At 42.2% G+C, this 27,019-nt stretch overlaps 1 protein-coding gene across 6 annotated transcripts in view; it reads left to right on the plus strand.

Annotated features, from left to right (window-relative positions):
• The first annotated feature begins 22,613 nt into the window (after positions 1 to 22,613).
• The window catches only part of CNOT4 (CCR4-NOT transcription complex subunit 4), a 144,727-nt gene continuing 140,321 nt past the window's right edge, over positions 22,614 to 27,019 (plus strand). For all 6 annotated transcript variants that reach the window (XM_049893363.1, XM_049893365.1, XM_049893364.1 and 3 more), the window contains exon 1: positions 22,614 to 22,830. The gene's annotated coding sequence lies outside the window, so the exon portion shown is untranslated. The remainder of the gene's footprint in view (positions 22,831 to 27,019) is intronic.

The following is a 27,019-nucleotide window of genomic DNA, read 5'->3' on the forward strand; positions in this document are numbered from 1 at the left end:
ACAAAAACCCTAGCCTGCAGCCAGAGCCATTCCCCCAACCCCTCAAAATTCTCTCAACAAAATCGCCTGGACTCAAGAGTTCTATTTTTAACCCCCTTGAAATTCTCTCTTTGAATAAATCACTTGATCAGAGTGTGTGAAACATGCTCTGCGCTCTGAGTGCCTTCAGTTATATTACATTCTATTCAGGTAAATTCAATCCAACAAACATTTACTGAGAACCCACCGTGAAAAACAAATGAGGACAAAGAAGAGGTCTGGCAGCAGCAGTAGCAGCACACAAATCAGCAGGTGACCACAACACACAGGGACTCTTGGTGTGAGAGAGATGTATACAAAGCCCTGGAGAAACATACAGGAGAAATGGAAGCTCCTCCTACCTCTTCTCCCTTTGCCGAGGGGGTGGACTAGGGGGTTTTCAGGAAGAACAGGAGAGGAAAAAAGAATGCAACGAGAAAGGAATAAACAATCTCAGTTCCCTTCCTTTATCCACAAACCTACCCTTCCCTGCAATTTAAGTCCTAGTTAGGCTCCTTGGAGTTGGGGTAAGTCACCAAATCTTTGGGGTGGAAGGCTGAGGATTTATTCGGTCACGTGGATGGACCATGGACGTGGCCAGCTATATAGAAAACTGAATTGGATAGAGTATGTGGCTGTATTTCTAACTGAATGGATCTTTATAGGTTACAGAGCAGCCCCTTCCACATATTATCTCGTTTATCCCCCTAACAACTCAGTGAAAGAGAATTATTATTCTCCAGTATTGCAGATGAGAAGAGGAAAAATAGACAAGTGACTTGCCCAAGACCAGCCAGAATGTGGCACAGCTGGGACAAAAGTGTAAGTCTTCTGGTTGCAATTCAGTGTTCTTTCCACAAGAGAAAGACAAAATACATTATAAGGCATGCTGGTATTGTCTGTGTGTACAGCGATTCTGGCTTCTAGAATTGTTTTGCTGTTTCCAGAGAGGTCCCCTTTAAACTGTACTAGAAGCTTGACCTAAAAGAGAGGGGAGGAAAGGAATGTTTTTAGTTACACCACTGACTTAAGCAAAAGATGCAGGAAAACATAATGCTCCAAAAATTTCAACTGTCTTGTAAAAGAGGAGGTAAAGATAAAGAAGACAGCTAGCGAAAAGCAGGAGCCCTAGCGGCGCAGTGGTTAAGAGCTTGGCTGCTAACTAAAAGGTTGGCAGTTTGAATCTAACAGCTGCTCTTTAGAAACCTTATGGGGTAGTTCTACTCTGTCCTATAGGGACACTATGAGTCAGAATCGACTCGAAGGCAACAGGTTTGGTTTCTTGACAAGATCAACTTCAATCATATTATCGTATCGTTATCATATTCCTCCCCTACGTGTCTGTCAGTTTGTCATACTGTGGGGGCTTGCGTGTCGCTGTGATGCTGGAAGCTATGCCACCGGTATTCAGATACCAGCAGGGTCAACTGTGGAGGACAGGTTTCAGCTGAGCTTCCAGACTAAGACAGACTAGGAAGAAGGGCCCGGCAGTCTACTTCTGAAAAGCATTAGCCAGTGAAAACCTTATGAATAGCAGCGGAACATTGTCTGATATAGTGCTGGAAGATGAGCCCCCCAAGTTGGAAGGCACTCAAAAGATGACTGGGGAAGAGCTGCCTCCTCAAAGTAGAGTCCACCTTATTGACGTGGATGGAGTAAAGCTTTTGGGACCTTCATTTGCTGATGTGGCACGACTCAAAATGAGAAGAAACAGCTGCAAACATCCATTAATAATTGGAACCTGGAATGTACGAAGTAAGAATCTAGGAAAATTGGAAATCATCAAAAATGAAATAGAATGCAAGTCAACTGGCAAAATAATTCTATTATGAAAACATTCTGCATTCCACTTTGAAATGTGGCGTCCGGGGTCTGAAATGCTAACAAGTGGCCATCTAAGATGCATCAATTGGTCTCAACCCACCTGGAGCAAAGGAGAATGAAGAACACCAAGGTCACACGATAACTATGAGCCCAAGAGACAGAAAGAGCCACATGAACCAGAGACTTACATCATCCTGAGACCAGGAGAATTAGATGGTGCCTGTCCACAACCGATGACTGCCCTGACAGGGAGCACAACAGAGAACCCCTGAGGGAGCAGGAGAACAGTGGGATGCAGACCCCAAATTCTCATAAAAAGACCAGACTTAATGGTCTGACTGAGACTAGAGGAATCCTGGCAGTCATGGTCCCCAAACCTTCTGTTGGCCCAGGACAAGAACCATTCCCGAAGACAACTCATCAGACATGGAAGGGACTGAACAATGGGTTGGAAATAGATGCTGATGAAGAGTGAGCTACTTGTATCAGGTGGACACTTGAGACTGTGTTGGCATCTCCTGTCTGGAGGTGAGATGGGAGGGTAGAGAGGGTTAGAAACTGGCAAAATTGTCACGAAAGGAGAGACTGGAAGGAGGGAGCAGGCTGACTCATTAGGGGGAGAGTAAGTGGGAGTATGGAGTAAAGTGTATATAAGCTTATATGTGACAGACTGACTTGATTTGTAAACTTTCACTTAAAGCACAATAAAAATTATGTTAAAAAAATGAAATAGAATGCATAAACATCAATATCCTAGGCATTAGTGAGCTGAAATGGACTGGTATTGGCCATTTTGAATCAGACAATCATACAGTCTACTATGCTGGGAATGACAACTCGAAGAGGAATGGTGTTGCGTTCATTGTGAAAAAGAACGTTTCAAGATCTATCCTGAAGTACTACGCTGTCAGCGATAGGATAATCTCCAGAAGCTTACAAGGAAGACCAGTTAATACGACTATTATTCAAATTTACGCACCAACCACTAGAGCCAAAGATGAAGAAATAGAAGATTTTTATCAGCTGCTGCAGTCTGAAATTGATCAAACATGCAATCAAAATGCATTGATAATTACCGGCAATTGGAATGCAAAAGTTGGAAACAAAGAAGAAGGATCAGTAGTTGGAAAATATGGCCTTGGTGACAGAAACAATGCCAGAGATTGAATGATAGAATTTTGCAAGACTAACAACTTCTTCATTGCAAATACCTTCTTTCACCAACATAAACGGCAACTAGACACATGGGCCTCGCCAGATGGAACACACAGAAATCAAATTGACTACATCTGTGGAAAGAGGCGATGGGAAAGCTCAATATCATCAGTCAGAACAAGGCCAGGGGCCGACTGTGGAACAGACCATCAATTGCTCATATGCAAGCTCAAGCTGAAACTGAAGAAAATCAGAGCAAGTCCACGAGAGCCAAAATATGACCTTGAGTATATCCCACCTGAATTTAGAGACCATCTGAAGAACAGATTCGACGCATTGAACACTAGTGACCAAAGACCAGGTGAGTTGTGGAATGACATCAAGGACATCATCCATGAAGAAAGCAAGAGGTCATTGAAAAGACAGGAAAGAAAGAAAAGACCAAGATGGATGTCACAGGAGACTCTGAAACTTGCTCTCGAACGTCGAGCAGCTAAAGCAAAAGGAAGAATTCATGAAGTAAAAGAACTGAACAGAAGATTTCAAGGGGCCTCTCGAGAAGACAAAGTATTATAATGACAGGTGCAAAGAGCTGGAGATGGAAAACCAAAAGGGAAGAACACGCTCGGTGTTTCTCAAACTGAAAGAACTGAAGAAAAAATTCAAGCCCTGAGTCTCAATACTGAAGGATTCCATGGGGAAATTATTAAATGACACAGGGAGCATCAAAAGAAGATGAAAGGAATACACAGAGTCATTATACCAGAAAGAATTAGTCAATGTTCAACCGTTTCAAGAGATGGCATATGATCAGCAGCCGATGGTACTAAAGGAAGAAATGCAAGCTGCTCTGAAGGCATTGGCGAAAAACAAGGCTCCAGGAATTGATGAAATATCAATTGAGATGTTTCAACAAACAGATGTAGCGTTGGAGGTGCTCACTCGTCTATGCTAAGAAATATGGAAGACAGCTTCCTGGCCAACTGACTGGAAGAGATCCATATTTATGCCTATTCCCAAGAAAGGTGATCCAACCGAATGCGGAAGTTATAGAACAATATCATTAATATCATACACAAGGAAAATTTTGCTGAAGATCATTCAAAAACAGCTGCAGCAGTATATCATCAGGGAACTGCCAGAAATTCAGGCTGGTTTCAGAAGAGGACGTGGAACCAGGGATATCGTTGCTGATGTCAGATGGATTCTGGCTGAAAGCAGATAAGACCAAAAGGATGTTTGTCTCTGTTTTATTGACTATGTAAAGGCATTCGACTATGTGGATCATAACAAATTATGGATAACATTGTGAAGAATGGGAAGTCCAGAACACTTAATTGTGCTCATGAGGAATCTTTACATGGATCAAGAGGCGGTTGTTCAGACAGAACAAGGGGATACTGATTGGTTTAAAGTCAGGAAAGGTGTGCGTCAGGGTTGTATTCTGTCACCATACCTATTCAATCTGTATGCTGAGCAAATAATATGAGAAGCTGGACTGCATGAAGAAGAACGGGGCATCAGGATTGGAGGAAGACTCATTAACAACCTGCATTACACAGATGATAGAACCTCGCTTGCTGAAAGTAAAGAGAATTTGAGGCACTTACTAATGAAGATCAAAGACCATAGCCTTCAGTATGGATTACACCTCAACATAAAGAAAACAAAAATCCTCACAACTGGACCAGTGAACAACATCATGATAAACAGAGAAAAGATTGAAGTTGTCGAGGATTTCATTTTGTTTGGATCCACAATCAACAGCCATGGAAGCAGCAGTCAAGAAATCAAGACACATTGCATTGGGTAAATCTGCTGCAAAGGACCTCTTTAAAGTTTTGAAAAGCAAAGATGTCACCTTGAAGACTAAAGTGAGCCTGACCCAAGCCATGGTATTTTCAATTGCATCACATGCATGTGAAAGCTGGACAATGAATAAGGAAGATGGAAGAAGAATTGACGCCTTTGAGTTGTGGTGTTGGTGAAGAATATGGAATATACCACGGACTGCCAAAAGAACGAACAAATCTGTCTTAGAAGTAGTACAACCAGAATGCTCCTTAGAAGGAAGGATGGGGAGAGTGCGTCTTACATACTTTGGGCATGTTGTTAGGAGGGATCAGTCCCTGAAGAAGGACATCATGCTTGGCAGAGTACAGGGTCAGCGGAAAAGAGGAAGACCCTCAACAAGGTGGACTGACACAGTGGCTGCAACAATGAGCTCAAGCATAGCAACGATTGTAAGGATGGCGCAGGACCAGGCAGCGTTTCGTTCTGTTGTGCATAGGGTCGCTATGAGTTGGAACTGACTTGACAGCACCTAACAACAACATCATATTCCTATCATGGAGTAATGATAAAAGACACATTTATATACTGCTTACCACATGGCAGGTACTGTTGTGAGCATTTTAGATATGTGAACGCACTCCTCACCACCACCCTGAAAGGCTGGTACTATTATGGTTCCAGTTTGACAGATGAAGAATATGAGGTGCAGGGAGGTTAAGAAAACTGCCCAAGGTCACACAACCAGTAAGTGCGGTATGCAAACCCAGAAAGGTGGGCTGCTGAGTCTCTTAACCACTGTAGTAGGTTGTCTATTCTGGTGACTGGAAAGGTCCTTCCTGAAACAGCCAGCACTCCCTTTGATCCAGGCTAGTGAGGTCCTTCCTCACTGTGCTCCCTTATCACCCACACATCCCCATTAAAACCTCTTCACATTTCATGTAAGCACCTGTTGAATAACCTGCCTTTCTCCCTACTCGAAGTTATGGAGGCAGATATTGTAACCATCTCATTCAGCCTTGTATCCCAAGCACCCAGCTCAACAGGTAGATGGACCATAGTAGTGGCCCCATGCGTGCTTGTTAAATTAATTAATAAATCAATCTAACACACACTTGTGTGATATTTACTATGTTCCAGGCACTGTTCAAACAGCATTATAAATGTTAACCCTACGAGGTAGGTACTATTTTACGGATAAGGAAACTGAGGCACAGAGAGGTTGAGTAATCTGAACAAGGTCACACAACTAGTATTGAGTAGCAAAATCAGAGTCCATGTTCTTAACTACTAAGCTGAATGAATGAATGGATGGATGAATGAATGAATGAAATGTCTATCTGTATGCACCATATAATCTGTACCAGCATTCTGGGATTGTTCTTCTTCAAGTTTTTGTGATCACTTCATTTTCACAGTGGCTGCTTGATGGTTTCGTTTTTGGCTCTGGTGTGTAATTATCATTGGCTTCTTCCAGTGGAAAGATGAACGTTACAATTGCAACTTGGCTGAATGCAAAAACACATATCTCTGCATTATTCAGCTTTTTATTTAGTTTCCACAAATGTCTGAAGGTGGAAATAGTTGTCTAAATCTTTGGGAAAAAACTGAAGAACTGGAAACTTATAGCATTGCTTGATGTCACTAAATTGCCAAATACCGGGGAAAAACGCTTGAAGAATGATTTTTATTTCCAAGCATGACACCTTATTTTGCAGAAATCTCTAAGACTCTCAAGTAAATTGTGAAAATATCCAAGCAAAATTGTATATATATGTATAAAGTATTTAAACAGAAGCTTTGGCTATGACATTTTGTTACAGTCCATTACTTACTGGATTTGTCCTATAAAAGCTGTTGCCATGAAAATAGGATCTCGGCTTCTTAAGAAGTATTGGAGACCTTCTAGAGTATGGGAAGGAAAAAAAAAGGCATCATTTGAAAGGAGATGTGCCGGAAAAGACCAGGACTTTTTTTTTTTTTAATTCTTCAGTCTTTTTACTGGTAGTTCAAGGACTTAGAACGAGAAAAGCGCACTGTTCCCCCAATGATAGAGCAAGAGTCATTATCAGTTTTACCTTTTCTTCCACTTTTTTTCTCATTGTTGTTGTTAGCTGCCACTGAGTCGGCCCCCAATTAATGGCGACCCCACACACTATGGAACCAAATGCTGCCCGGTCCTGCGTTGTCCTCATGGTTGGTTGTGGACTGGACCATCGTTGTGACCCATAGAATTTTCATTGGCTGATTTTCAGATTTCTTCCTAGTCCATCTTAGTCTGGAAGCTCTGCTGAAACCCGTTAAGTATCATAACAACACATAAGCTTCCACTGACAGATAGACAGTGGCGCCACATGAGGTGCACGAGCCGGGAATTGAACCCAGGTCTCCTGCATGGAAGGAGAGAGTTTTACCACTGAATCACCACCGTCCCCTTTATTCTCATTAGAGTGTCTGAAACCTACTTATAGGATATGGACTACTTCAGCAGGGCCTCGTGCCCTGTAGGTTCTCAACAGATATTTGTTAGATGAGTAAGTAACATAGCTGTAGAAGGGAAGTAGCACTTAGGTGTCTAACCCTATATTCTAGAATGTTTCTTCAAAAATGTAGACAAGCCTCTCCAAAGAGATTAAAGTAAAACCAAAGATCCTATCTTCCCCAATGTTTTTGTGCCAATAAAACCTAGAGGAGAACTCCGAAAAGATTTAAGCTACAAATCAAATGGTCTTTAAATGGGGTAGTTTTTCAAGGTCATCCAGATGAATCATAAATTATTTCTGTTTTTGTCTACGCCTCTGGATTTCCCCAGTAGGAATAATTTAATTTTGGTACCATATTGAGTTTGCAGTGAAAAGAAATGTCTCCCTCCCACATTTTTCCCCCACCCAATGGCTTCTTTCCACAGACAGAACTATTATCACCAGTTTCTTGAGTATCCTTCTGAAATATTCTTTGCACACACAAATTTTTTTTTCACAAATGATAACATTGCACACATACACACTCTGTCTGCTTTTTTTACCTACTGGCTCCATACCGGAGGAGCCCTGGTGGTACAGTGGTTAAAGTGCTTAGCTGCTAAATGAAAGGTTGGTGTTTTGAAACCACCAGCTGCTCCTGGAAGAAAGATGTGTCAGTCTGCTCCCATAAAGATTTACAGCCTTGGAAATCCTACGGGGCAGTTCCACTCTATCCGATAGGGTCACTATGAGTTAGAATTGACTTGATAGCAATGGGTTTATAATTTATTTAGCCAGACTACTAGCAATGCTCATTATTTGTTGTCATCATAAACAAAACTGAAAAGAATATACCTAAGCATACAGACAACAAGTATTTTAGGGGGAAAATAACACTAGATAAACACTGAAAAAGAGAGCTCTTTGAAACCTTTTTTTGTGGGGTGCTTACTTCCAAATTAAAAAAAAAAAAGGGAAAAAAAAACCTGTGGTAATAAAGGGCTCCAACGAAAGATAACTGGAGTTAGACGTTTGTAACATGCAAAATAAAACTGGATAGCTTTTTGTGAAAGGAATGACTCTCTTTGGGTAGCATGGCTTAAGAGTTAAGTGAAGTGTTTGGAAAGCAGATTGAGATGGTTGAAGAGAAAGCGCTTCAGCGACATGTGCCCACATTTTCCTGGTGTAAAAAGGCTCAAAATCTGGAAAAGGTATAAAATACAGGACTACAAGTTTGAAATGGCTGAGGCTGGGAGAAGGGACTTAGTCGTGAAAACACAGCAGAAGGTGTAGGTTCAAATCTTGTTGCAGAGAAACATGGCAAAGTGCGAAGTGGAGAACAAGGCAAGAGTGCTGCAATGGAACTAAGGGCAAGTCATGAATTAAAATCATCATCATCCAAAAGACGGCTGTGCACCAGTCGGCCTAAATAGGGTCGCCACGGAGGCCCCTTTGCAAATACGATCTTGTACCTCAACCCATGGTCAATCCTGATCCTTCCAACTTGTTAGCCCGAAGATTTGGAGGGGTATCAGTCATACAGGGGAAGGCGGGGCCAATAAGGAGGGTAAGCAATCAACATGCCACCAAGTTCCCTTGTGTTTCTGGACAGCTGAGGCACAGGCATGTGACCTAAGCTGGGCAATTAGCTATTTCTAAGACTTACAGTGAGTTACAGCCAGTCAGGCTCCACTGGTGGCAGCATGCAACAGACAGACACAACAGTGCCCTCTGAACAACTGTACCACGGAGAGCAAAGGTGCCGGACGGGCTGCCAGTCTCGTTTGTCCTCCTAACAAGACTCCTCCAGCTGCCAGCCCCCTACTTCCTGCCTGTTTTCTAAACCTGCTTCTCCATTTCCCAGCCAATTCGGTGAGTCATCCAACATCCTTCTAATAAATTTATCTTCTAGTGATGTTAGCTAGGGTCCATTTCTGTTCTTTGTATTCAAGAACCCTGACTGACACAGGTAACAAGATGGCAAGCCAGCAGACTGGGTATCCTGTGCTCCTCAGCTGGGGACAGTCTTGGACAGAAATAAGAACAGGGGCAGACCTCCCCAGAACTGGGGTCCTAGATGGGATAACCCCTAACCTTGGACTACAGACTTTGTCTCCCTGTGTGAGACCAGAGAAGCAAAAAACAGGACCAAGGCAAATAAGGTCTGTGCTGGTCTCTGGGTTGGATAACTGGCCTTACTTCTTGATGAGGTGATCAGCCCTGTCAGAGGATGAGTATCTCCATGCTTCTCTCTCCAGCAAATAAATGGATGCTAACGGGGTGCAGGACTGGGGAAGGGCAGAGGGTCAAGAGGAAACTGGAGAGAGCATCCAGGGCAAAGCTGCAGATTTCAAATCCAATTGTCCATAGAGAGCTTGGTGGAGAGGGGACAAAGAGCCTATACCTTGGAAAAGGTAAGACACCATGGGCAGATTGGGGAGCGATTCTTTGTGCCTCTAGCACAAAGAGAACTGAGTCCTTGCGCTTCACCTAAGAGTGAAGAGAGAATAGCTCCACATGCAAAAGGAGCTCACTTGCTTTGCTCTCTGCCATAACCTCAACGGTGCCTGGTGCTCTGTAGGTGGTCAACAAGCATTTATTGAATGAATGAAAGAACTGTTAAGTTTGGACACTCACCATCAGTCGGCACATGCCTTATTTGGGGGATCCTCACGTAGATAGGACCGGATGAGACTTGGGGTTTGCATCCAGACCTGTCTGACTCTGAAGCCCAACTTCTTAATCACTGGGCTATACTTCTACTTCTTAGACCCAGCAGCAGTAGTTGCTAAGGACTCTGCTGCCTGCCCAGCCACCTAGAGAAGGCCATCAGAGCTGCTGGTGCTCATCAGCGCTCTCTTGTCCTGGTTGCCACCTCCTCCCTCTCTATGCATCGCCATGGTGGATACCCTGGAGTTTCCAAGGTGCCAAAGCTCTCCTGCATTTCAGGTAAGTATGCTCTTAATGCCTCGTGTTATCAGTGAGTACTGAAAGTATGATGCTGTGTACTTTAGTGAAATGCTCTCCCAGTGTTTACTCATGGCTCACATTGCCTCCTAGCCCCAATATACACACCTACACTTTGGGGCCGAGTGACTCAGATATGAGACTATGGAGGGGGCTGCCTGGGACACGAATCTGAATAACAAACCTGACTCAGCCTCATCCCAGCCCTTCCAGTGACTAAGGATTTGCTATGATCTGGTATGCTAGGTCCTTTCCTGGAGATTCATCTCTCTCAGGAGATTCCAGGTAGACTTTTGGTGGCTGTCTCTCAGTCTCTGAGAGGTGGTCAGACTCCCACGAATCCCAGCAGTGGATACAAATGTCATTCTCCCTGGGATCCTTCTTGGACACAGTGAATAGTTTCAATCATAAATAATACATTATTTTTAACTTCTATGCAATAAAATCAATGAGAAGGAAAAAATTTTTTTAAATCAAGTCTATATTTTATATGGAAATTTATAAAAAGTAAAACAATGATGACAAAAAGCAGATTGATGGCTGCCTAAGGCTGGGGCAAGGAAAGAAGATCTATGGCAAAGGGGCATGGGGCAGCTCATGAGGGTGAGGGAACTGCTCTGTATCTTGATGGTGGTGGATTATGTGACTGTGGACCTAATGCATTGGTTTGGATTGCTTCCAAAGCAGAAGGTAGTAGTTCTGTGGGATAGGCTCCCAAGAAGCACGAGTGAAGAAGTGTTGAAAGTAAAACAGGGAAGAGAGAACAAGCGTGTGTTAATGATCAGTTTACTGCGGTAGGCAACTGGAGCTCAATCCTGCTGAGGGCCCTCTGAGGTACCATGTGGAGCATGTTGAGAACTGTCTCGTGAGGGGACAGAGGGCTGGCTATTTATGCACCAATTCCCAAACCCTGTTGTTTAAGGGTCACCCTGTGCATGAACACTCACACACTTTGAGGTTGTTCTAGCCTACAGCCAAGCTTGTATGACACAGAAGAGAGCCTGACAAAGGGCTTAAAGGTAGAGAGCTGGGAACTGGCTGTACCATCAGCAGCTGCAGTGAACTCCGGTGGGCTGATGGATACGGGCAAAACACCAGTGGAAGCTAGAACGCATCAATATCACACAGATGCCTTGGTTGCAAGTAATGGAAAATTTAAATGGGCTTCAGCAAAAGAGAATTTTTGGGCTCATATGAATCCTATAAAGTCCAAGGATAGGTTATGGGGTTCAAACAATGTCATCAAGTCTTGTTCCATCTCTGAGATCTGATCTCTTCTGTGTGGGGTTTACTGTCAGGTTCTGTGTAGTAGGAAGACAGATGCTGAAAGTTCTTGGTTCTACATCCTCCTGAACTTCACATCTGTGGAAATAACATCACTTCCCAGTGACTCCTATGTAAATCTCGGGAGTCACTCTGATTGGACTAGCTTGGATCACTTACTTACCTCGGAATCAAGAGGTCAAGAGGACAGAAGAGTGCTAATGGGTGATGCTTTGTCCCTCTGAACCCTCGCTGTGGTTCTCTGACTGGCCAGGGCACTGTCACAAATTCCACTGCTATGGTTCCATCGTCTGAACCACAGGAGAGGCTTGCCTGCTAATTCAATGTTTCCATGAATATACCCCTGCATAATGTAATTGTTTTCATTGTGAAGTACACCACACATATAAAGTATACCACATATGAAGTATACCACACATATAAAAGACAGTAAAAAATCTATTTGCACTTCTTAAAAATAATAGTAACATGAACATGTGTGTCTACCACTTAGATTAAGAAACAGGCCAGTAGCAGTTTCTTAGAAGACCCCACATATCCCTCCCTGATCATGTCCTTCTTTCTCCTATATAAGTAACCATATCCTGAATTTTGTGTGAACCATTTCCTTGCTTTTCTTAGGAATTTTAACTCTATGTATGCATCCCTAGGCAGTATTGTTTAGTTCTGCCTATTTTTGAGTTTTATATAAAACATATCATACTGTTATGTATTCATCTGTGACTTCCTTCCTTTGCCCTACATTTGTTTGTGAAATTCATTCATTGAAGTGTATAGCTATAATTCATTTTTTTTTTGCTGTATAGTATTGCATTTTATTAAATTACTGCAATTTATTTCTCCATTCTACTATTGATATTACAGTTAATGCTGTCATGAAAATTCTGGAATAAGTCTCCGGGTATACTAAGTGTGTGTGTGTATATATATATATACATATTTGCCTAGAAGTACACTTCACCTTGTGCCTGTCAATTTGTCATATTGTGCTGGCTCAAGTGTTGCTGTGATACTGAAAACTTTGCCACTGGTGTTTCAAATACCAGCAGGGTCACCCTTGGTAGACAGGTTTCAGCAAAGCTTGCAGAATAAGACTAGGAAGAAGACCTGATGGTCTACTTCTGAACATTGTCTGATATAGCACTGGAAGATGAATCCCTCAGGTTAGAAAGCACTCCAAATACAACTGGAGAAGAGCTACCTCCTCAAAGCAGAGTCAATCTTAATGACATGGATGGAGTCAAGCTTTTGGGACCTTCATTTGCTCATGTTGCACAACTCAAAATGAGAAGGAACAGTTGCAAACATCCATTAATAATCAGAATGTGGCATGTAGGAAGTATGAATCTAGGAAAACTGGAAGCCATCAAAAATCAAATGGGATGCATAAAGATTGATATCCTAGATATTAGTAAGCTGAAATGGACTGGTATTGGCCATTTTGAATCAGACAGTCATATGGTCTACTATCCTGGGAATGACAATTGAAGAGGACGGGCATTGCATTCATCATCAAAAAGAACATTTCAAGATCTACCCTGAAGTACAATGCTGTCTGTAATAGGATAATATCCATATGCCTACAAGGGAAACCAGTTCATATGACTATTATTCAAATTTATGCAGCAACCACTAATGACAAAGATGAGGAAATTGAAGATTTTTACCAACTTCTGTAGTCTGAAATTGATCAAACATACAACCAAGATGCATTGATAATTACTGGTGATTGGTATGTGAAGGATCAGTAGTTGGAAAATATGGCCTCGGTGATAAAAACTACATGGGAGATCGCATGATAGAATTTTGCAAGGCCAATGACTTATTCATTGCAAATACTTTTTTTCCAACAACATAAAAAGTGATATACACGTGATCTCACTGGATGGAAAGAAAGGCATCAAATCAACTACATCTGTGGAAAGAGACAATGAAAAAACACAATATCATCAGTCAGAATAAGGCCAGGAGCCAACTGCGGAACGGACCATGAATGGCTCATATGCAAGTTCAAGCTAAAGCTGAAGAAAACTAAAACAAGTCCTCCAGAGCCAAAATATGACTTTAAGCGTATCCTGCCTGAACTTGGAGACCATCTCAAGAATAGATTTGACGTATTGAACACTAATGACCGAACATCAGATGAGTTGTGGGATGACATCAAGGACATCATTCATGAAGAAAGCAAAAGGTCATTAAAAAGGCAGGAGAGAAAGAAAAGACCACAATGGATGTCAGAACTTGCTCTTGAACATACAGTAGCTAAAGTAAATGAAAGAAATGAAGTAAAAGAGCTGAACAGAAGATTTCAAAAGGTGGCTTGAGAAGATTTTTTAAAAAACCAAAACCCATTGCTGTTGAGTCAATTCCGACTCATAGTACCATTATGGGACAGAGTAGAACTGCCCCATATCGTTTCCAAGGAGTGGCTGGTGGATTCAAACTGCCGATCTTTTGGTTAGCAGCTGTAATCTTAACCACTGCACCACCACGTCTCCTCAAGAAGATAAAGTAAAGAATTATAATGAAATGTGTAAAAATCCAGAGTCAGAAAACCAGAAGGGAAGAACACGTTCAGCATTTCTCAAGCTGGAAAAAATTCAAGCCTAGAGTTGTAATTTTGAAGGATTCTATGGGAAAAAATAGTCAACAATGCAGGAAGCACCAAAAGAAGATGGAAGGAGTATACAGAGTCACTGCAGCAAAAAGAACTGGTTGACATTCAACCATTTCAGGAGGTAGCATATGATCAAGAACCAATGGTACTGAAGGAAGAACTCTAAGCTGCACTGAGGGCATCATCGAAAAACAAGGCTCCAGGATTGATGGAATACCAATTAAGATGCCTCAACAAATGCATACAGCGCTGGAGGTGCTCACTCATCTATGCCAAGAAATTTGGAAGATAGCCACCTAGCCAACTGACTGGAAGAGATCCATATTTGTGCCCATTCCAAAGAAAAATTATCCAACTGAATGTGGAAATTATTGAACAATGTCATTAATATCACATTCAAGTAAAATTTTGCTAAGACAATTAAAAAATGGTTGCAGTAGTACATCATCAGGGAACTGCCACAAATTCAAGCTGGATTCAGAAGAAGACGTGGAACGAGGGCTATCATTGCTGATGTCAGATTTATCTCGGCTGAAAGCAGAGAATACCGGAAAGATGTTTACCTGTGTTTTATCTACTATGCAAAGAATGGGAATTCCAGAACATTTAATTGTGCTCATGAGAAGTCTGTATATAGATCAAGAGGCAGTTGTTTGAACAGAACAAGGGGATACAGCATGGTTTAAAGTCCAGAAAAGTGTGCTTCAGGGTTGCACCCTTTCACCATACCTATTCAATTTTTATGCTGAGCAAATAATCTGAGAAGCTGGACTATATGAAGAAGAATGTGGCATCAGGATTGGTGGAAGGCTCATTAACAACCTGTGATATGCAAATGCACAACCTTGCTTACTAAAAGCAAACAGGATTTGAAGCACTTACTGATGAAGATCAAAGACTACAGCCTTCAGTATGGATTACACCTTAACATAAAGAAAAAAAAAAATCCTCACAACCCGATTAATAAGCAACATCATGATAAATGGAGAAAAGGTTGAAGTTGTCAAGGATTTCATTTTAACTTGGGTCTACAGTCAACACCCGAGGAAGTAGCAGTCAAGAAATCAAATGATGTATTGCATTGGGCAAATATGATGCAAAAGATCTATTTAAAGTGTTAAAAAGCAATGATGTCACTTTGAGGACTAAGGTGCACCTGACCTAAGCCTTGATATTCTCAATTGCCTCATATGCATGTGAAAGCTGGACAATGAATAAGGAAGATCAAAAAAAATGGATGCCTTTGAATTGTGGTGTTGGAGAAGAAAACTGAATATACCATGGACTGCCAGCAGAGCAAAGAAGTCTGTCTTGGAAGCAGTACAGCTAGCATGCTCCTTAGAAGCAAGGATGGCGAGACTTTGTCTCACGTAACTTAGACATGTCATAAGGAAGGACCAATTCCTGGAAAAGGACATCATGCTTGGTAAAGAAGAGGGTCAGTGAAAAAGAAGGAGGCCCTCAAGGAGATGGAGTGACACAGTGGCTGCAATGATGGGTTCAAGCACAGCAAGGACTATGAGGATGGCATAGGACTGGGCAGTGTTTCGTCCTGTTGTACGTGGGGTCACTGAGTTGGGACCAACTCAACGGCACCTAATAACAACAAGAGGAGTGGATCGCTTGGTTATAGGGTATTTATTAATGGGTCCTTTGTGTTTTCTCTTCTATGAACTACTTAAAAAATCAAAGGAGCAAACTACAGTCTATGAGCCAGCTGCCTGTTTTTTAAAAAAAGGTTTCATTGGAACCAGGACTGGAATTAGGGTGGGACAGGTAGACAGGGTTGTGTAAATACAGGTCATGTTCTATCTCTATTTAACATTTTGTTTATAATAGATTTCTTGCATTAGTTTTGATTTTAAAAAATGTATTAAAATATTATTCACCTTGATGACTGAGTTTTTTGGAACCTGGTAAATTTCATGCCCAAGGCAAATGCCTCACTTGCCTCACCCTAGTCCCAGCCCTGCCCTAGTCCAAACCACCCACCATCTCCAGGCTGCCCTTCTGCAATAGCTTCCTAACTGATCTCTCCACCTCCACCCATCTCTGATCCATTCTCCAAATGGCAGCCATCATGATCTTTGGAAAAAGATAAACCGAGTCATGTCACTCTTTTGTTTCACACCTTTTGAGGGACTCTTCTACGTAGCATAAAATCCAAGCTCCATGTAAAGCGCTGCGTCATCTGGACTCTGCCTTCTTCTCTAAGTGCGTGTCCTGCCACTCTGCTTTTGCACTCTGTGTCCCAACTTCACTGGCTAACTTTCAATTCCTGGAATATGCTCAACTCTTTCCTGCATCTGGGTACTGGCACAGACCATTCTTCAAATGGGCCATCTCTTGTAATCCTTTAAATCTCAGATGAAGTCATGCCTTCAGGGAGGCTTTCTAATCTAAAGTCAACCCTCTCCTGACATGTCTTTTTATCACTCTGCTCTTCTTCCTTCCTAATTTGACAACATCTAAGTAGGGTTTTTGGAAACCCTGGTGGCGTAGTGGCTAAGTGTGACAGCTGCTAACCAAGAGGTCAGCAGTTTGAATCCTTGGAAACTCTATGGGGAAGTTCTACTCTGTCATATAGGACCCCTGTGAGTCAGAATTGACTCGACAGCAGTGGTTTTTTTTTTTTTTTTTTTAGGTAGAGTTTTATTTGCTTAATTTTTTTGTTTGTTTACTTGCTTTCTGTCTGTCTCCCTTTTAAACTCTAACATCTTCGAGGGAGCTCAGTATCCAATAACCAATATCTGGCAGTCAAATATCCACTCAATGAATGAAACTTGGAAAAATAAATAATAACGATAAAACCTGATGGTAATGGGTTTTTGGTGAAAAAGCCACCCAAAAACGTGGCACTGATATTTATTAATATTCAAGCCATCGAGCTATTACAAAGGTCAAACAACTGATTGTTTTCTTTGGCCCAGTGGGTCTACATTTGAGCCTATATCCCAAGAATATAACTTGAAAATTCTATTTATTTAAAATATCCACATAGTGATTATTTATAAAGGTTGGAAAATGGGAAACAACCCATAATGTTGGCTGCCCTTTAATACTCCCCTACCTTCATTCTCCTTGTCCAGCCTAAACACACCCAGCTGCTTCCATGGTGGAACCTAAGCTGATGAGCATCGCAAGAGAAAAATACAATCACCACCATTTTTAAGTTCACTGGTCTCAAATGGGCGGTCTTTATTTTTCCCTGAAACTCTGTTTTTCTGATCAAGTTGTTCTCCCGCTCTCCACAGAAGCTACTTCCACAGAGATCGTTCTCCTCTTTTACCAAAGGTACCACCATCTGTAGGGTCATTTAAGCCAGAAAATGAGTCATTCATGAGAATGCCTCCATGCCCAATTCCTCACCAAGTCCTATTGTTTCAATCTCAAAATACATTTTAAGTTCACCTGCCTCTTCTCGATCCTCACTGCCGCCACGGTCTAAGCCATCCAGATCAGTGAATGTTCTCTAACTTAGGTGTTCCATTTTCCTTCTTGTGTTTCTGCCGTCCATTCTCCATAGAGTAGTCAGAGTGATCTATTTCGCCATTGTATAAAATTCCTGCACAGAATGATAAAGCAATGAAGCAATTTATAAAGAAAAAGTTGTATTCTCCCTCTACCCCTTTCCAGTTGCAGTCCCCTGAGGTAGCCAACCACCCACTAAATATTTGATGTGTATGTAGCCTTCCATTCTTCCCTCTGTGCTATGCAGAAATATACCTGCACACATTTTTCATTGGTTCTTTTCTGTTTCTAAAAAGTAGATTATGTTATATTCAATAGATTATGTTATATTCAATAGATTATGTTATAATTTACTTACTTATTCTTCACCTAATAATATAACATGAGCACTCTTGCAGGTCAATATCTAGTTCTTTCTCTTTTTAAAATTACCAGTTAACAGTTACCATAGAGTTGATGCTGATTCATGGAGACCCTGTGTACGGGAGAGTAGAGCTGTGCTCAATAGGGTTTTCAACGGCTAATTTCAGAAGTATATTACCAGATCTTTCTTTCGAGGTCCCTCTGCATGGACTTGAATTGCCAACCTTTCGGCTAGCAGCTGAGTGCTTAAACATTTGTGCCACACACAAGCTCCCTTTTTAAAATAACATGCTATATTCCATGGACTGGAAGTACCAAAATTAAATCAATGATTTCCCCATTGATGGACATTCCATAGCATGGTCTTTTAAAAATGTTGATCCAACCATGCCTCTCCCCTTCAAAGGCTTTCCTTTTCTCCTGGAACAAGACCTGCAGTTTCCGTCGTGGCCTCAAGGCCTCGGATCAACTGGCTCTTGCCTCTCTTCAGATTTACCTTATCCACTCCTCCCCTTGCTCTCTAGTCCATACTAGCCTTCTGGGAAGGATTTTCCACCTCATGGCCCTGCTGGGGCCATACTGTCCACTCTTAACGCGGTAAAAATCTTTGCTGACTACCCTCCTTTCCCTCACCAATCTAAATTAAGTTCCCCTCTTATGGTTTCGCATAACATCTTGTAAAGACCTTCATCATACTCATCACCAGTTATAATCATATACAAAGAAAAAAACTATATTTAAGTGCTAGCCTGGTAACTAAAAGGTCAGCGTTTCAAACCCAGCAGCTGCTCCTCAGGAGAAAGGTGGCGGCAGTCTGCTTCCGTAAAGATTACAGCTTTGGAAACCCTATGGACAGTTCTCCTCTGTCCTGTAGGGTCTCTATAAATCGGAATCAACTCAACAGCACACAACAATAATGACAACATAATTATTTAATCATGGGGCCCCTGGGTGGTGCAAATGGTTAACATGCTTGGATGCTAACCAAAAGATGGGAGGTTCTAGTGTGCCCACAGGCACCTCAGAAGAAAGGCTTGGCGATCTACTTCTGGGGAAAAAATCGGTCACTGAAAACTCTACAGAGTACAGTTCTATTCTGACACACACGGAGTCACCATGAGCTGGAGTCAACTCCATGGTAACTGGTTGTATACTCTTGCCTCCTCTACTAGGCACTATGCTCCATGAGGACAGGGGTAGTGTTTGGCTGACCACTGTTTTGCTGACCAGCACATAGCACACTGCCTTAGACTGAGGAGGAGGTAAAAACATTTGTTAGGTGAATAGACAATATGTCCCGCACTGAAGAATCATTTAAGCAAGCTAGGTAATAGAATTTAATATTAATTAACATTTAAAGTTATGTAAGGATTAAATGTGATATGGACAAGTCTACATGAAATGATATACACACATGCACATATATAAATAGATATACATGAAGGATTGGTAATATCGTGTAGTAAAAGGAACACTGGCAGGAGAGGGTAGCAACTCTGTCACTAATTCGTTGGTGACCTAGGAAATGTCATCTCCTGACTCTTCTCCAGTTGAAACCCCTTGCCATTGATTCCAATCCTATAGGACAGAGTAGAACTGCCCCATGCGGTTAATCAAGGAGCACCTGGTGGATTTGAACTGCCATCCTTTTCATTTGCAGCCACAGCTCTTAACTACTACCCCACTAGGGTTTCCTCCAAACTCTTAGGTCTCCATCAATGATTCTCAATAGATGTGATAGTGCCCCCTAGTGTTGGACAATCATGGGAGGCACCATTGGCCTTTAGTGTACAGAGCCCAGTGGGCTGTGTTCCTGCCATGTGTGGAAGCCCTGGTGGTGCAGTGGTTAAGAGCTTGGCTGCTAAACAAAAGGTCGGCAGTTCATACCCACCAGCTGCTCTGCTCTGTACAGGTTTACAGCCCTGGAAGCCCTATGGGGCAGTTCTACTCTGTAATTATGGTCACTATGAGTCAGAATTGACTCCCTGGCAATGGGTTTGGGTTTGTATTTTTTTTGGTTCTCACAATGAAGAACTGTTTTGAGTTCCTCATGATTTTAAATGTCCCACCATAAGTGAAAAACTTGTTTATAATTATTTGAACCTAAAACCTAACCTCATTTTACATATAAGCACAAAAAAAGTTTTTTTTGTATACTTTTATCATGGTTATAATATACAGTGAATACATACATATTATGCATCTACCATAAACTGGAGAAAGGTTTGTGTCATCTACCACAGGTGGCCAAAATACTACATCTCTGTCAGTTGGTATTTGTAGCTGTCGCATTCCTGGGGATTTTATTTCTAAGTCCAAGCAAATGATGACTCGATCATATTTCTAACTTAGTCATGCCTGAATATGTATAAATTGAAATACAAATTATTTGATGATAAATTATTATTTTTTGTCCAATACCCATCTGTCAGTTTGTCGTCCTGTGGTGGCTTATGTGTTGCTGCTACGACGCCACCAGTATTTTAAACACCAGCAGAGTCACCCACGGTGGACAAGTTTCAGTGGCCTTCTACACTAAGGCAGACTAGGAAGAAAGGCCTGGTGACCTACTTCTGGAAAATCAGTCAATAAAAATCCTGCGGATCACAGCAGAATATGTCTTGATACAGGGCTAGAAGATGAGTCCGCTAGCTTGGAAGGCACTCAAAATACACAGCGGCCATAACAATGGACTCAAACGCACCAATGGATCATGAAGATGGCACAGGACTGAGCAATGTTTTGTTCTGTTATACATGGGGTCACCATGAGTTGGAGCTGACTTGACAGCAACTAACAACATTTTCTTTGTACTTCTTTAGATTATAAATAGGTCATTATTTTGATTTAAAACAAAAGCATGTATGCAGGTAGGTTATACTGTCTATGAATTTCATTTTAGGATTATAAAGGGAACATTATGAAAATACTCATTATTCAAAAAAGGTTATTGTGTCAGACAAGGTTGCCAATCACTGGATTAGTGATATTTAAACCCTGCCGGTGCTCCTCGGAAACTCTATGGGGCAGTTCTACTCTGTCCTATACGGTCGCTATGAGTCGGAATCAACTCCACAGCACTGGGTTCTGGGTTAACCCCTGGCCATTTTTATTGCTTTGGTTCTAATCGTCAATAATGGAAAGCGTTCTTTTTATCTTGTTCTTTTCATTTTTTTGTTTTTATTCCACTATTAGATTGGAAAGGAAAATAAACACACACACACACAAAATACATGGCACCTATATGAATATTTAGGCATTTAGCTATGTAGAGAATCCAAATGACTTCCCAAATATCCTTGCTAGGAAATTCTGTAATGTCTCTGTAATTTCAAATTTATGGTAAAATGTGAGTTTATTGCATATTTTAATTTCTCACCATGTAATTGTCTGGGGCTGAGTGAAGAAATTGAAACAGAGAGAACTTGTACTAAAAAAGGAATGAGTGCTTCTCACTATGAGATGAGGTTCGGAGACATAAAATCTTTCTCTAGTCCCATTGCTTTCAATTTTTTCCTTATTAGTTATGACATACATTTTATTGTATGTTTTTTAAGTAGATTGCCTCCTCTCCCCTCTCAACCACCCCAACACACACACTAGAATGGGGACAGGGACTTTTGTCTCTTTTGCTCACAGTCTTAAACCCAGTGCCTAGAACGGTGCTGGGCACATGAGGAGCTCAAAGACTGTTGTACGAATGGGTGAAGAATACACGCAATAAGCACGAACGACTGCTTGGAGCGCCAGTTCCACCAGAGTTCCAGGAGGCCAGTGGGAGGGACCAGTCACTAGTTGACTGATTTTTGTGATGGAGGATTCCTGGGTGCTCCCAAGCACTGCGGCAGCATTCTTATATTTTTGGGGGAATGTGTGCAGAGTTTGTCAACTTTACTCACAGAAGTGTAGGACAGGATACCGAGCTAGCAATAATTTGCACCCTAGTCCGTACAAAAAAAAACCGTACAACGTTCTCAAATTTACACCATTAGGAACACAGGTTTTTGTAGTTGCGTGGGTCTTCAGTTCTCTTGCACAGGACCATTTAGGGTGTTTGTTCCCTGGAGATGTACAGTGAGGATGGGATCAAGGGCGGTCACTGCCACAGAATACGGCTCCCCCTAAAACCGCAATGACGAGGGTACGAGCTAACGCTCCCTTTCCGTACAGAGAAGCCAAATCGGCATCAAACCCTCCTCCTGGAGCACATCCCGCGCTGCCCGGCCTGAACCTGCCCGCCCCGCCCCGCCCCTTTAGACACCTATGGGGGCGGGGCCGAGGACAGGCGTCCCGGCACCCCCAAATTGTTAGCACTCGCCCCGAGTTTTGGTATCTCACACTTCAGCGGACACCAACGACACGGAACCACTAATGGAAACCATCGGCCAGATGACAGCAGGGTGGCACGCACGGGCCGACCAGGGAGCAAAACACGAAGAAAGGCGGCAGCAGCCCCACAGCCACGTGAGGCAGGCGACCCCGGCCGCCCTTGCAGAGAGAACTACAACTCCCGGCGTGCCGCTGGGCGACGGCCCTCCGGGAACTACAACTCCCAGCGTGCTACGGGCGCGACGGCAGCCACCTCCCTCTCGATCGCCCGTCGCCCCTCCGCCCCTCCCCCGCCCCGCCCGGTCGGATCGGCGTGCGCCTGCGCACGGCAGGCCGGAGGAGTCTTACCCTAATGTAAGATGGTGGCCCGTCTGGCTGTGGAACCCACCGAAAGCTGAGAGTCTCTCTCTCAGTCGTAAAGGTCGGACTCGCTGAAGCAATCAGGCCCGGGTCTGAAGAGTTTTTTCTCCGACCTGCGTCCAGTGGTCTCTGGCGAGGACGCGGCGGCGCGTGGAGTCGGCTACGGGAAAAGCGAGGCACGGCAGGCGGGTGAGTTTTGTGGGGCTGGGCTCAGGGGAAACCCGGGCTGACCCATTACGGGAGAGCGGAGGCTTCGCCGGGACTGTACAGGCCGCACCCTCCCTCCCCACCCCCCGCCTCATCCTCACCCTCCTCCTGCTTGCTCTTCCTCCTCCTCTTCCTCCCTCTCCCCTCTACGCCACAGCAGTTACCACCAGGAAAAGGGAGCGGGGCGGGAGGAGCGGCGGCGGCGAACCCGGCTCTCCTTCGGAAATTTCCTCCGCTGGGAGCCGAGGCGGCTCCTCGTCTCCAGCCCTCCCTCGCGTTCGTGCTTGTTGGGGCAGGGTTCTTGGGTCTCAGGACTCCCGGTCCCCAGCCCCGCTTCCCCGCGCTGACGTCCTTCGCCTCCGGCCCCGGGTTCCCGAGACCAGAGCCATCCCTTCCACTCCGACCCGTGTTGCTGCAGCTCGCGAAGCCCCTGCTCGTTGCCCACCCGCCCTGCTGCTCGGGTTTTGCTCCTAGAGTTAGTCTTTGCCCCCCGCTTCTGCTTGCGACCAGCCCCCGAAGTATCTGCCACAACGGAGCTCCCTCCGATTGGCAGCCTTGCCTTTGAGCACATCTGTCATCTTCAAGCTGCCCCTTAAGTGTCGGGGTTATGTTGCTGCCCGTTCTAACCCACCTGTTTCTCTCACCCTTCTTGGAAATTGTCCGTCCCTTCCCTCTTTCCTGTACAGATTCTTCCCATACACTGTTCCAGGAAAAGGTATGCCCCGTCTTGGCCCTTGAAAAATCAAGGAAGTTGAGGAGTGAATGAAGTGAGAGGTAGGCTACTCAGGGAGGCACGTCTGCGTTTTGCTCTCAGTGAGCTAGGTGTGGATTATTCGCTCTGTTGGGACTTGGCTTTTTGTTTTGTTTTTCTCCTTTTCCTTTTGGACCGGTTTCCCCATGCACCAAGTATTCTTCTGAACTTGCCTCTCCCCAGGCCACATAATGTGAGCTCAGATTATACCAGTAAATATTAGCCTCAGCATTTCAAAATAAGATAAACCTGGTGCACACACAAGATTCATTTGTGAACTCCTCAAGCAAATATAACTGATTTTTTTTCATTAGATGAGTTACATGAGGGGTACAGATCCCATCCATGCTAAGAGCTGATTCTTGACTATTGATGTTCAGCTTAATTGATGACATTTCATTTTTGGTTAGAGTGGAAATTTCCTCTCCAGCTAATACCACATTTACTTAGTGTTTTTGGAATTGAGAAGTTCTTTCTTTTAACACTTCTAGGATGGTAGTTATCTGAATAAATTGTCTTCTCTTGAAAAATCATTAGATATGTATGAAAAAGAAATGTTGTTTGTCTTTTGCATACCTAAATCCCTCGTATCTTTTCCATAGCAAAGAATGGGGCTAGGAAAAGAGATGACAAAGCTGTGCACATACATGCACTTGGTGGTACTCACTAGCATCGTTATCTACATTAAAAAGCAGAAAACTAGAAGCAAGAAATGGCTTATGATGTCTATGCTTTGTCAAAAGCAAAAAAATGCAGTGTAGTGACTAATGGCATAACGGGAAGGAGCCTTTGCTGTAACCAGACCACTCTGAAATAAAGAATTATCAGAAAAGCAAACAGGATTACATAGATCAGATACATACATCTCAAGTTTAAACATAAATAAGACATTGTGTTCTTAAGATATATGTAAAAATGTCTGAGTTCATAGTAGCAATCTCAAGCAGCACTATATCTCTTGCAAAAGTAATAATACCGTAAGTATAAAAGCAAATACGTATAGTTACCCTTAGTCATTTTTGCACATTACTGGATTATTGTAACTTCTGCAGATTTTCTCTAAACTTGAGGGATATTACATTTGGCATTTATGTTTACTCTATTGTGACAAATGGTCTGTGTTACCAAATGTAAACTAAGGTTAGAAAAGCTGTTTATAAAACTTCATTTTTCATTTCAGCCACTTAAACCCCAGTTTGGGGAAGCTAAATAAATCTGTACTCTTCTGAGAACTGAAAACAATTTATGTAGAAAACCTTGTCTTAAGTTATAACTTGAAGTTTTTAAAAAATATTACTTACACATAGTTTATCAGTGGGAGTGTATTTAATACAATTGAGATTCAACTCTAAGTAAAAACTGTGCTTCATTTTTCTTTGTAATACACTAGAGGAGAAGCTTTCCACTTTGAACAAGCCTAACACACACAGGTTGAGAAATTCTTGGCAGGCATACTTGGCCGAATTGTAAGCAGTGTGTTCTAGGAGAGGACTGTTTGTCTGGCAGAGAGGGGCCAATTATTTTCATACATCTTTTCTTTTGTAAAGGTTGTTTTGCCCCACTAAATATTTTCACGAGTAATTTTCTTCCTTCTATATATCTTGCTTGGAGTCATCAGATTCTTAGCTTCAGCCCTGTCCAGGTCAAATGGATTTTCGTTAGGGTCTTTAGTATGTCTAAAGAATGTATCTCAAGTTCTCTGACATTTTGATAGAAATAGGAAGCTGAGATTTCTAAAATATTTATGTATGGTTTACGTTTTCAGGTTTAACATTATGAACATTGCAACTTCATACTTTTCATGGTTTCTTTTGATAATTTGCAGTACTTTCCGTCAGATTTTATAGTTCGTATTCTTCAGATGAGTATGTTATTTCTAACGTGAATTTTTTTTTTTTTTAACATGAATTAAAGTTGGTTTATTGTCAGATTTGTTTTTAGGAAATTGCGTAGACAGACCTTTGGTTTCATTAGGGTGAGGCAGTTATAGGCAGATGTCAAGATGCGGGAAACTAAAATTGTTTGTAGTGCCCTTCAGCTTCAGCCTGAACGGTGGTATCAGTGATAACAAGCTCTGCTTATTACTTTGTAAAAGAAAGAAGACGTTGCTTAAGAATGAACTTGCATCAGGGAAATTTTGTTCTAAAAATGATTTTACGTGTCTTCAGAGAATGAAAAACACCTTCTCTGTTTCAGCAGTTTGATTTTTGACGTCTTTCCTTTCTCTGCCCTCCCTATTCCTGATTTTAAAATGAAGCTACATTCTTCATTTTTCTGTATTTTTTATGACTGCAAATAACACTGGATTGAATCTGTTTAAACTCAATGGTATCATTTTTATAGACTATTAAAGTGAGATTTAAAAAAAAGAAAAACCAAACCCATTGTCATGGAGTCGATTCCGACTCATAGTGACCCTATAGGACAGATGAGCACTGCCCCATAGAGCTTCCAAGCAGCGCCTGGTGGATTCAAACTGCCGACCTTTTGATTAGCAGCTGTAGCTCTTAACCACTATGCCACCAGGGTTTCCCTAAAGTGAGATACGAAGTTTTAATTTGTGAAAACTTCAGCATCTGCTGAAAATGCTTTTAAGCTTTCTGTCAGTAAGTATAGTACTGTCTTGACTTCTTGTGAAGGAAGTTACAAGATTGACCTCAGTCGGTTCTCAAGAAAAACAGTAGGGAAATAGGTTATAGAGATTTTTGCTGTTCTAGAAACAGTATAACTAGAATGTAGTACATACTTTTCTCAAAGGATTTCTTAAATCTAAATGGAACTCGTAAATGGTTTTCATCCCACTGGAATAGCATGTATTAGATAAAACTTGTTAACACATTCTGAGATTATAAATTGTAAGTTACCTCAGAGGTAAGTAGGGAAAATCTGTAAATGCTCATTGTTGTATAAAATGTGGCAATATTCCTGATCTTTTTAAGATTGTAGGATAAAAATTGAGGATACAAAAATTATAAAAATAGCATGATTCACTGTATTTTTGTGATGAAGGAAAGGTGTTCATGACATTATTTTAACCACTCATTTTTGACTCGATGGCACTGGGTTTTGGGTTTTCTGGGCATTTAGCAGTTTTCTAAAAGAACTTTTTTTCAGAATTGTTTTCAATCTCATTATTATCTGTCATTTATTAGAAAAGATTGTGTGGGTAAATACCGAGGATCCCTGATGGTGCAGTGAGCAAAGCACTTGGCTGCTAACCGAAAGGTCGTTGGTTTGAACCCACTGGTTGCTCTGCAGGTGAAAGATTGGCAGCCAGCTTCTTTAAAGATTTATAGTCTTCGAAACCCTGTGGGGCAGTCCTACTCTGTCTTTTAGGGTCACCATATATATGTCAGAATGGAAACCCTGGCGGAGTAGTGGTTAAGTGCTACACCTCTTAACCAAGAGGTCAGCAGTTTG

Source organism: Elephas maximus, chromosome 8 (assembly GCF_024166365.1).
Source record: "Elephas maximus indicus isolate mEleMax1 chromosome 8, mEleMax1 primary haplotype, whole genome shotgun sequence".
In the NCBI taxonomy this organism is placed as follows: Eukaryota; Metazoa; Chordata; class Mammalia; order Proboscidea; family Elephantidae; genus Elephas; species Elephas maximus.